Raw genomic sequence first — 10603 nt, 5'->3', positions numbered from 1 at the left:
CCAACAGAACAGCTCCGCCAGAGCCGTAGATTGGTTCCGCCAAGGTTTCGCCTCGTGGCGGCGAAGTTTCTTTCGAGAAGATGGCTTATGATTTTTTCCCATCGAAAGACTCCATATAGCAGAAGATTGCCATCGGAGGGCCACCAGGGGCCCATGAGGTAGGGGGCGCGCCCCCACCCTCGTGGGCAGGGTGTGGCCCCCCTGGTGAAGTTCTTGCTCTCAGTATTTTTTATATATTTGGAAAACATCTTCCGTGAAGTTTCAGGACTTTTGGAGCTGTGCAGAATAGGTCTCTAATATTTGCTCCTTTTCCAGCCCAGAATCCCAGCTGCCGGCATTCTCTCTCTTTATGTAAATTTTGTGAAATAAGAAAGAATAGGCATAAGTATTGTGACATAATGTGTAACTAGCGGTGCGACCCGCGCATTTGCGCGGCTAGATTTTCTATATGTTATATTTGTATTAAGATGTTGTAATATAATTCACCGCTTTATCCATCATTTGAAATATATTACACTTCATGTCTCATCGGTTGGCGATCGATTGTGTAAAATCATGGTTCATAAATGGTCCCTAGATTTCCCTCTTCTACTCTCCGTTAATCTTTGTTAATTTTCTTGTAAATTCATTCATCGGTATCTCAAATATAAATTTAGTGTTCTCCTTATCTATACACCTTTTGAATAATATTATTATAGTTGTGTTTTATTTGGTACAGTGACATGCCTCTAAATCTCTATGTTGCATGACGATGGATATATGGTAATGTAGAATCAATAATAATGCCTCAAATCATGAGAAATAAAAAATGTTATCTTACTCCCGGTCACACGCTTTACGTTAGGCATTTTTTCTCATGCAATTCCATTTCAAAATTTAGTTTTTTTTCAAGATTACTCCTAGACCCCTGCCCCCCATTAGAAGAACAATTCCCTCAAATAACATAATAATCTCATAAAAATAATACACTGGGTCAAAATAAATTATGAGGATCATCACCATACGCCAATGCCATTCATGATTCTTTCTAATAGTGACTAATTTATTTTGCAATAGCTTACATTTCTTTACGATAAATAAAATGCACTGCTGGATATTTTATCTGATTTATTGCTATGTTTCAAAAACATTCTCTCCCTCAGCCCCTCTAATCGAAGTTTGTTCTGTTTGTTTGTGCTCATTTTTTTTCATATTTAGTTGATCGTCTACAATAAGTGATGTACCTACGTAATTACGCTCCTAGGTGATATACTTGTTATTTCATTTTTTGGAGAAAAAAAACTGTTCACAACTCCATATTTTTAAAAAACGTCCACTACTCCACTCCATGCCCCTAATCCATCAGCCTATTATAAAATTCAGTAGTACTAAACAGATACACACTCTCAGAAAATAGACACACAATTTTTAGCCGTAGATGCAAGTTGCAAGAAAAAAGTTACAGTACTATACAATATTTTCGTTTTGCTTTCACCCACGCCTCCCAGGTGATAATAGGCCCATTGGTCAACTTTCTTCCCGTCTCTACTCTCTAGAAGTCTCCATATCTCTTCTGTGAGAAGATAAACAGATCCCCTTTCTCTGCTCTATCATTATAGTCCCTCAAGCTGGCTGTACCAAATCGAATGGCATGCTCCTACATCACCAAAGCTGCGAAGGAGATGCTCTTGGAGGTCAAGTCTGGCGGAAATGCGGATGTGCATTCAAGCCGCAGATCTTGCGTCGCCTACCAGCAAGGCCGCATCTCACTATTTCTGCTTTGTAGAGGCATATCGGTCGCCGGGTAGGCCACCGGAGATTATGAGGGGTATTGCTTGCTGTTAGGTTCTCCGACAGTGTTCTACTCTCCTGTTCGTGGCTCTGGGACAGAGAGCTGTGTCGTTGGGTTGAACGACCATCTTCTCCATAGCATTCCACGTCTGAGGCGGAGCAGCAAGGACAGGTATGAATCTATCCCTAGTCTCCCATTATTCTCTTCATTCTTCTCTTGCTTGGCACAATATATGTACTTTGTAAGTTGATTTACTTTGTTGATCTGTTAAATACATTCAGAGGGAAGGTTGATATACCTCATACTTTCTTTTGTTGTTCATCTAGCCGTCATTAGTAGGATATACATTATAGAGATATTTGGCTTAACATTATTTTTTAGTTTATATTCTACCCAACTTTGATTATTGCCTCTTCAACATATCTGTAGCCATTATATGGAGCTTCATACAACAAAGCGTATGTCCGTTATATCCATATACTATGTATAACCCCGATGTATATTTTTTTATATAGTGATTGGTCTCTTTTCATTTAAAGAGTCTGTAGGCAAAGGCAGGTTTTGGGCTTCCTCATTGCTGGTGCCATCGCCTTTCACCCATTAATTTGCTACAACTTTGCATCATTTCTACTTCGTCGAGAGTGGCTTATTCTTGACATGTAAGTTTCCCCATTGTAGGTGGTTTAATAGTATTCTTTTTTTGTTGCTAACATATATTAGCAAGTTATATGACCTATATGTGTATTTAGGACAAAGCAAGAAGGATTAAATGTATTAACTGAAATTTGGTTCATATATCTTAATCGATATGAAATGGATTTTTTTCCTATGCTGTAGGCGATACCTGTAATACTGCAGTTTTTCCTCATGATCATGGTTTTCTTGAACTAAACCGAACATAGGCTAGAATAGTTGTTACCAAGAATATAAAATTCACCAAAAGTGCATGTGTGAATGTATTTAAAATAATTATAATGTAATATGTTTTTGATAGTGCTAACATTTGACTTTTTGTTATCCGGTAGGGGTGTCCTCCTTATATTGATGGATGTCAAGTATTCTTACTATTATCTTAGTAAACATAAATAGTTTGCCTTAATTTCAACATAATTATTGTATAATTTTTGTGCTTCCCACCCAATGAGTTCTGCAATTTCGAGACAGATATATTAAGATTTTTTCGGGTCTCCTCGTAACATCAAGTGCAGCTTATAGTAGTGTACGGTAATTAATTTGGCATCTTTTCATTGCAAAGTAAACATAATCAAGAAGTTACTGTTCAAATTAGCAGAATATATGCTTACCGAGGTGTTATAATTTCTGTATATATATAACACAACTCTTATCAATTTCCTTTGTACCTGCTTTGTGAGATCACCACATGACATATACCACCATCTTCTTGTAACAGGTATATTGTAGGTAGCTCAAAGTTCACAATCCTGAAAAAACAACCTCAAAACTCAAAGTTAGCAATCTGAAGAAGTTGAGAGACGTAAGTAAATCAAGTATGGTCCATTCTAGCTGATATGACTCCATTAACACTCCAGGTTTTGGAGTCTTGTTTTCCTCGGAAGTGGTCATATCATATCTTAGAAGTTTGTTACAGTACCTGATTTGTCTGATTTTTGTGCCTCATTCTAGTAATTTCTTATAATGTTCTTTTGTAAAACATTTTCTTCTTCTAGTGTTCCTTTCATATTTCTATCTATCTTGATCATTTTTGTTAAGTTTCTTCTGCACACATATGAAGTTAGTCAAGTATAGTAATATTAGTTAACAAACAGAGTCACTATTCATTAGTTGATAACTAATAACTGATAAAAGATACAGTTCCATACCTGCCAAGAAGTTCCTCGGCTTCGATTATATCTACCCTATATAATTCTTGTGGAATTGGTAATCAATGGTAAATGTCTTAGTTATTTTCCCTGTAAATAACAAACTATATTGTAACATTACTGGATTGAACTTCTGCACCATCAAGGTCACAATAGGGACAGTTTAGCTGCAGATTAAATCACCATTCGAAAAATAAGGAAACTTTATCCATAACGTAACTCCTATTTTTATCACCCCTAAAGAGTTCTTTTTTTTATTATTGACTCCACATGCTTCATTTGGGTGTTAATCCAATCACAATAAATTTGGAGATTAATCGCTTCACTGTTAGAAAGATTAATTAGATAAGAGTCTTAATTCAAACCACAGAGTATAGAGTATAGACATACCTGAGCATTGTTTATTTTATCTACTTGTTTTTGTACTTAATCCATACCACTGATTATAATTATAATTTAACCTCTACAGATTGTAGCATGGATTTTTAAATGTTGATAGTAGCATGAACTCGGTTGGGCCCTGTCAAAACAATAAAATATAATTAGGGATTGGTGTCCAAAACAATAGAGAAATCTGTAATATGTAATGCATTTTTTGGTCCATCAAAATTATATTGAGGCTAATAAGCTCATCAGCAATTGTCGCTAAGTCATTAAGCTTCTTGTATGCCATATTTTTTGGGGTTTAATAGGAGTTGAAAACAACTGATAGAGTACCTATGTAAATTTTATGCTGATAAGTGAATTTAGTAATAGTAGTACTTACTAACCTTGATGATTCAGGTTAGAGACAACTCAGAAGGTTGGGCCTGACTTTGTCGGCACTCGAGCTGAACCCGGCGTTGAAGTTTGGCTAATTTTCTTGGCTAATTTTCTTGTTTGTCTATTGTTGAATCACTGGATGCATGACATAATCGGCAGACTTCGATTTCGCTGGTGACGCGTTGGTTTATAGTAGATTTGTCTGACTTCAGTTTTCCAAAAAAAATATTGATCCTAAATCTTGGGCTGCCTTGCTGTGTGCTGGATGTGGCTGGTCGAGTGCCTTTATATTTGTCATTGGCTTGGCGGAGTCTGTGTGGAGATTTTTTCCAGAGGCGTTTGGGCTCTTGCTTTTTTTGACACATGGCGTCTGGGCTCTTGCTGGTTAATCCGTGTGGAGTTTTGCTTGCCTTATTTGCATGCACCAGTCTGTGGTTGTGTCGGACACATTGATGGAGACGTGCTAGATTTTTCTTTTTGAGGTTTGAAGACGTGCTAGATGACAGGCGTGTCAGGCAACTATTTGTACCTCATAATAGTTATATGTAATTTTTGTATATTTTTTAATCTCAGCCGTTGTTATCAAATATTGACGGTGCACATAATTTGATCTATGTGGATAAATGTGACGGCTTCTTTTACTTCTGTTTTAAGTATATAATAGATAACAACCCATAATGCAATAAATATTGATATAACATCATGATGCAAAATGAACGTATCATGAATACATAGACAAATAGAGTGTCACTAGTATGCCTCTACTTGACTAGCTCGTTAATCCAAGATGGTTAAGTTTCCTAGCCATAGACATGAGTTGTCATTTGATGAACGGGATCACATCATTAGAGAATGATGTGATTGACTTGACCCATCCATTAGCTTAGCACTATGATCATTTAGTTTATTGCTAATGCTTTCTTCATAGCTTATACATGTTCCTATGACTATGAGATTATGCAACTCCCAAATACCAGAGGAACACTTAGTGTGATATCAAACGTCACAACGTAACTGGGTGACTATAAAGATGCTCTACAGGTGTCTCCGATGGTATTTGTTGAGTTGGCATAAATTGAGATTAGGATTTTTCATTCCGTGTATCGGAGAGGTATCTCTGGGCCCTCTCGGTAATGCACATCACTATAAGACTTGCAAGCAATGTGACTAATGAGTTAGTTCGGGATGATGCATTACGGAATGAGTAAAGAGACTTGCCGGTAATGAGATTGAACTAGGTATTGAGATACCGACGATCGAATCTCGGGCAAGTAACATACCGATGACAAAAGGAACAATGTATGTTGTTATGCGGGTTGACCGATAAAGATCTTCGTAGAATATGTAGGAACCAATATGAGCATGCAGGTTCCGCTATTGGTTATTGACCGGAAGTGAGTCTCCGTCATGTCTACATAGTTCTCAAACCCGTAGGGTCCGCACGCTTAACGTTCGATGACGATCGGTATTATGAGTTTATGTGTTTTGATGTACCAAAGGTAGTTCGGAGTCCCGGATGTGATCACGTACATGACGAGGAGTCTCGAAATGGTCGAGACTTAAAGATTGATATATTGGACGATGTTATTCGGACATCGGATGAGTTCCCGGGGTCACCGGATAAGTATTAGGGTGCCGGGGGGTTATCAGAACCCCCCGGGGAACTAATGGGCCAACATGGGCCTTGTGAGAGAAAGAGGAGAGGGCCTAGGGCTGGCCGCCCGCCCCCCTTGAGGAGTCCGAATTGGACTAGGAAGGGGCGGCGCCCCCCTCTCCTTCCTTCTCCCTCTCTCCCTCTCCTTCCTTCCCCCTCTCTCCCTTGTTGGAAACCTACTAGGAATAGGATTCCTATTCCTAGTAGGAATCCTACTTGGGGCGTGCCCCTATAGGGCCAGCTGGCCTCCCCCTTGCTCCTTTATATATGGGGGCAGGGGGCACCCTAGAACACACAAGTTGACAGTTGTCTTAGCCGTGTGCGGTGGCCCCCTTCATAGATTTCCACCTCGGTCATATTGTTGTAGTGCTTAGGCGAAGCCCTGCGCCGATAACTTCATCATCACCGTCATCACGCTGTTGTGCTGACGAAACTCTCCCTCGGCCTCAGCTGGATCAAGAGTACGAGGGACATCACCAAGCTGAATGTGTGCAGATCGCGGAGGTGCCGTGCGTTCGGTACTTGGATTCGTTGGATCGCAAAGACGTTCGACTACATCAACCGCGTTACTAAACGCTTCCGCTTTCGGTCTACGAGGGTACATGGACACACTCTCCCCTCTCGTTGCTATGCATCACCTAGATGGATCTTGCATGTGCGTAGGCAATTTTTTTGAAATACTACGTTCCCCAACACAAGCTACGAGTAAAACCAACCCTCGAGTTTCCCCAAGGTGGCCCCACAGGCTGCCCGTTTGGGACCAACACCATCAGCACTGGCCCCCTGTATTAGGTTGAATAACGAACCTTGGATAGCGCTAACTCCCTATGCGTCAAATTTATTATCATGTTTAGTTATTATGTTGGGCAAATGGTAAAACCAATGTTTGGTCTTGCTGGAAGAGTTTTATTCAAAGCGAACTATCAAGAGGGGCCCATAAACCCTCATCGTGTCAGGGACGCAAAATCAAGGAACATAACACTGGTATGACAGAAACTAGGGCGGCAAGACTGGAACAAAACACCAGGCAAAAGGCCGAGCCTTCCACCCTTTACCAAGTATATAGATGCATTAATTAAATAAGAGATATTGTGATATCCCATGATATCCATGTCCCAACATGGAACAAACTGCAACTGCAACTAGCAACGCTATAAGAGGGGCTGAGCAAAGCGGTAACATAGCCAAACAACGGTTTGCTGGGATGGTGGGAAAAGGTTAGAGGCTATTTCATGGCATATTGGGAGGCTTGATAAACAAGTGGTAGGTAGCGCGACATAGCGGTAGCATCGAGACAACTAGCAAAGCAAAGATAGTAGTGGTATCCAGGTTAATGACTGTCGGTGTCAAAACCGGCGGATCTCGGGTAGGGGGTCCCGAACTGTGCGTCTAAGGCTGATGGTAACAGGAGGCAGGGGACACGATGTTTACCCAGGTTCGGGCCCTCTTGATGGAGGTAATACCCTACGTCCTGATTGCTTGTTATTGATGATATGAGTATTACAAGAGTTGATCTACCACGAGATCGTAGAGGCTAAACCCTAGAAGCTAGCCTATGGTATGATTGTATGTTGTCCTACGGACTAAACCCTTCGGTTTATATAGACATCGGAGGGGGCTAGGGTTACACAGAGTCGGTTACAAGGGAGGAGATCTACATATCCGTATTGCATAGCTTGCCTTCCACGCAAAGGAGAGTCCCATCCGGACACGAGGCAAAGTCTTGAATCTTGTATCTCCATATTCCAATAGTCCGGCCAAAGGATATAGTCCGGCTGTCCGGAGACCCCCTAATCCAGGACTCCCTCATTAGCCCCTGAACCAGGCTTCAATGATGATGAGTCTGGCGCACAGTATTGTCTTCGGCATTGCAAGGCGGGTTCCTCCTCCGAATACTCCACAGGAGATTTTGAACCCAGGAATAGTGTCCAGCTCTGCAAAACAATTTCCACATACCACCATAGAGAGAATAATATTTTCACAAATCTAATCTGCTGACGTGTTTTGACAGCACGACGTTATGTCATGGCCCGGTCATTATCCGAACCTTTTTTCCCAACCAGCATTGCACATATTGCGAGGCGGTTTCCTTGACACGTCTCGTCAAAGCAGAGATCGTGTCCCCCTTATTACGGGATTCTCATCAATACGGACGTGGGTAACCCACTCGTGCCCGTTGGCATGACTCCTCGATTTTAGGTGAGTCCAAAACGGCCATGAGGAGGACGCTTGACATTCACCCTCTTTATAAAAAGGCCAAGACCTGTCCTTTTTTCCTCTCGTGCTCAATCGAATCCTTCCCCCGCCTCGAGTTCCAACACCCTAGGCTCAGGTTAGGCGCTTCAGACCTTCAACCATGTTCTGATCCAACCTCCAAGGTCGGTGGATGCCTTCCTTTGTCACAGAGGAGGACATCAAGAAGCTGAGAGAGGCCAGATATCTGACCACCAAAATTTCGCACAGGCTGCCCGCCCGAGGGCAGGTCATCCCCACTCCCGAACCCAACGAGAGTGTTGTGTTCATCTCTCACTTCCTTTGAGGACTAGGCCTCGCTCTGGATCCCTTTGTGAGGGGGCTCATGTTCTATTATGGGCTGGATTTCCATGATCTGGCCCCGGATTCCCTCCTTCACATCTCGTCGTTCATCATCGTATGTGAGGCCTTCCTTCGCATTACCCCTCACTTCGGCCTGTGGCTCAAGGCCTTCAATGTGAAGCCGAAGATGATCGAGGGGCGGCACGCAGAGTGCGGAGGTGCCGTAATAAGCAAAAGCGCTGATGTTCCATGGCCAGAGGGTTCCTTCCCAGAGGTGTCCAGTTTGTGGTAGCAGGAGTGGTTTTATATCACAGCTCCCCAAAGTGCCAAGTGGGTAGCCGCCCCTGCCTTTCGCTCGGGCCCCCACCACAACTGACGTCATGGATCAGCAGGGGGCTGAGCTGGGGTCCAGCAAAGGATGTGCCGATATTGCAGAGCTGCATTCGAGTCTCTTTGAGAGAGACTTCAGCCTGGTTATGGTAATGCAAGTTATGCTAGTTCGTCGACTCCAGCCTTGCAAATGTCGACCCCTCCGTATGTGGGAATTCAACCCGGAAGGACCGCGAACTATTCAACACTTCCTCGGCATGACGCTCGAAGAGATGTACAAATTGTTCTTCGGACACCAAATAGAGTGTTCGGACACCACCGAGGATGCAGGTCTGAGCTGCAACCGCCCTGATACCCAAGTAAGTAATCCCATGGCTGAACACTCCGTCCTTTTATGTATCATGACATCATTCTGAAAAGTCGCTCTTTGACCAGGACTGGATAACAAAGGCGAAGATGATCAGGTGTTCTGCCCCCCTTCTCGAGGGCTTAGCCAATCCAGTACTGGACAGAATGCTCGAGCCGGCGCCTCATCAGGTGCCCTCAAAGGAAGATGAAGGGGGGAATAAAGAGGCTGAAAGCGGGCCTCATGCTACCTCTTTTAGCACTGCGTTGGTTTTCCCCGAAGAGGAAGGGATGATGCGGAAAAATAGCGTAAGTATTTCCCTCAGTTTTTAGAACCAAGGTATCAATCCAGTAGGAGGCTACGCGCGAGTCCCTCGCACCTGCACAAAACAAATAAATCCTCGCAACCAACACAAATAGGGGTTGTCAATCCCTATAAGGCCACTTACGGGAGTGAGATCTAATAGATATGATAAGATAATATTTTTGGTATTTTTATGATAAAGATGCAAAGTCAAATAAGGCAAAGTAAATAGCAAAGCAAGTAACTAAGTAGTAGGAGATTGATATGATAAAGATATACCCGGGGGCCACATGTTTCACTAGTGGCTTCTCTCAAGAGCATAAGCATTCTACGGTGGGTGAACAAATTACCGTTGAGCAATTGACAGAATTGAGTATAGTTATGAGAATATCTAGGTATGATCATGTATATAGGCATCACGTCCGAGACAAGTAGACCGACTCCTGCCTGCATCTACTACTATTACTCCACTCATCAACCGCTATCCAGCATGCATATAGAGTATTAAGTAAAAATAGAGTAATGCCTTAAGCAAGATGACATGATGTAGAGGGATAGACTCATGCAATATGAAGAAAACCCCATCTTGTTATCCTCGATGGCAACAATACAATACGTGCCTTGCTGCCCTTACTGTCACCAGGAAAGGACACCGCAAGATTGAACCCAAAGCTAAGCACTTCTCCCATTGCAAGAAAGATCAATCTAGTAGGCCAAACCAAACTGATAATTCGAAGAGACTTGCAAAGATAACCAATCATACATAAAAGAATTCATAGAAGATTCAAATATTATTCATAGATAGACTTGATCATGAACTTACAATTCATCGGTCTCAACAAACACACCGCAAAAAGGAGATTACATCGAATAGATCTCCACAAGAGAGGGGGAGAACATTGTATTGAGATCCAAAAAGAGAGAAGAAGCCATCTAGCTACTAACTATGGACCCGTAGGTCTGAAGTTACGGCGGTGGAATTAGGGTTTTGGCTCCGTATCTGATCGTTTGGGGGTACGTGGGTATATATAGGAGGAAGAAGTACGTTGGTGGAGCAACAG

The 10603-nt window shown here is 42.3% G+C and overlaps 1 long non-coding RNA gene across 2 annotated transcripts; it reads left to right on the top strand.

Annotated features, from left to right (window-relative positions):
• Positions 1-1558: 1558 nt before the first annotated feature.
• LOC119330862 lies at positions 1559-4941 on the top strand. Of its 2 annotated transcripts, none has more exons than XR_005160303.1 (3): positions 1559-1942; positions 2311-2430; positions 3183-4941. It is a non-coding gene; the product is annotated as an uncharacterized LOC119330862 (long non-coding RNA). The 2 variants fall into 2 exon arrangements; XR_005160302.1 differs by having other exon boundaries at positions 1559-2430; positions 3183-3266; positions 4396-4941.
• Positions 4942-10603: the final 5662 nt, after the last annotated feature.

This window comes from Triticum dicoccoides, chromosome 7A (genome assembly GCF_002162155.2).
Source record: "Triticum dicoccoides isolate Atlit2015 ecotype Zavitan chromosome 7A, WEW_v2.0, whole genome shotgun sequence".
Taxonomy (NCBI): domain Eukaryota; kingdom Viridiplantae; phylum Streptophyta; class Magnoliopsida; order Poales; family Poaceae; genus Triticum; species Triticum dicoccoides.
The sequence above is the reverse complement of the archived record's forward strand: the minus strand, read 5'-3'. Positions and strand labels throughout refer to the sequence as shown.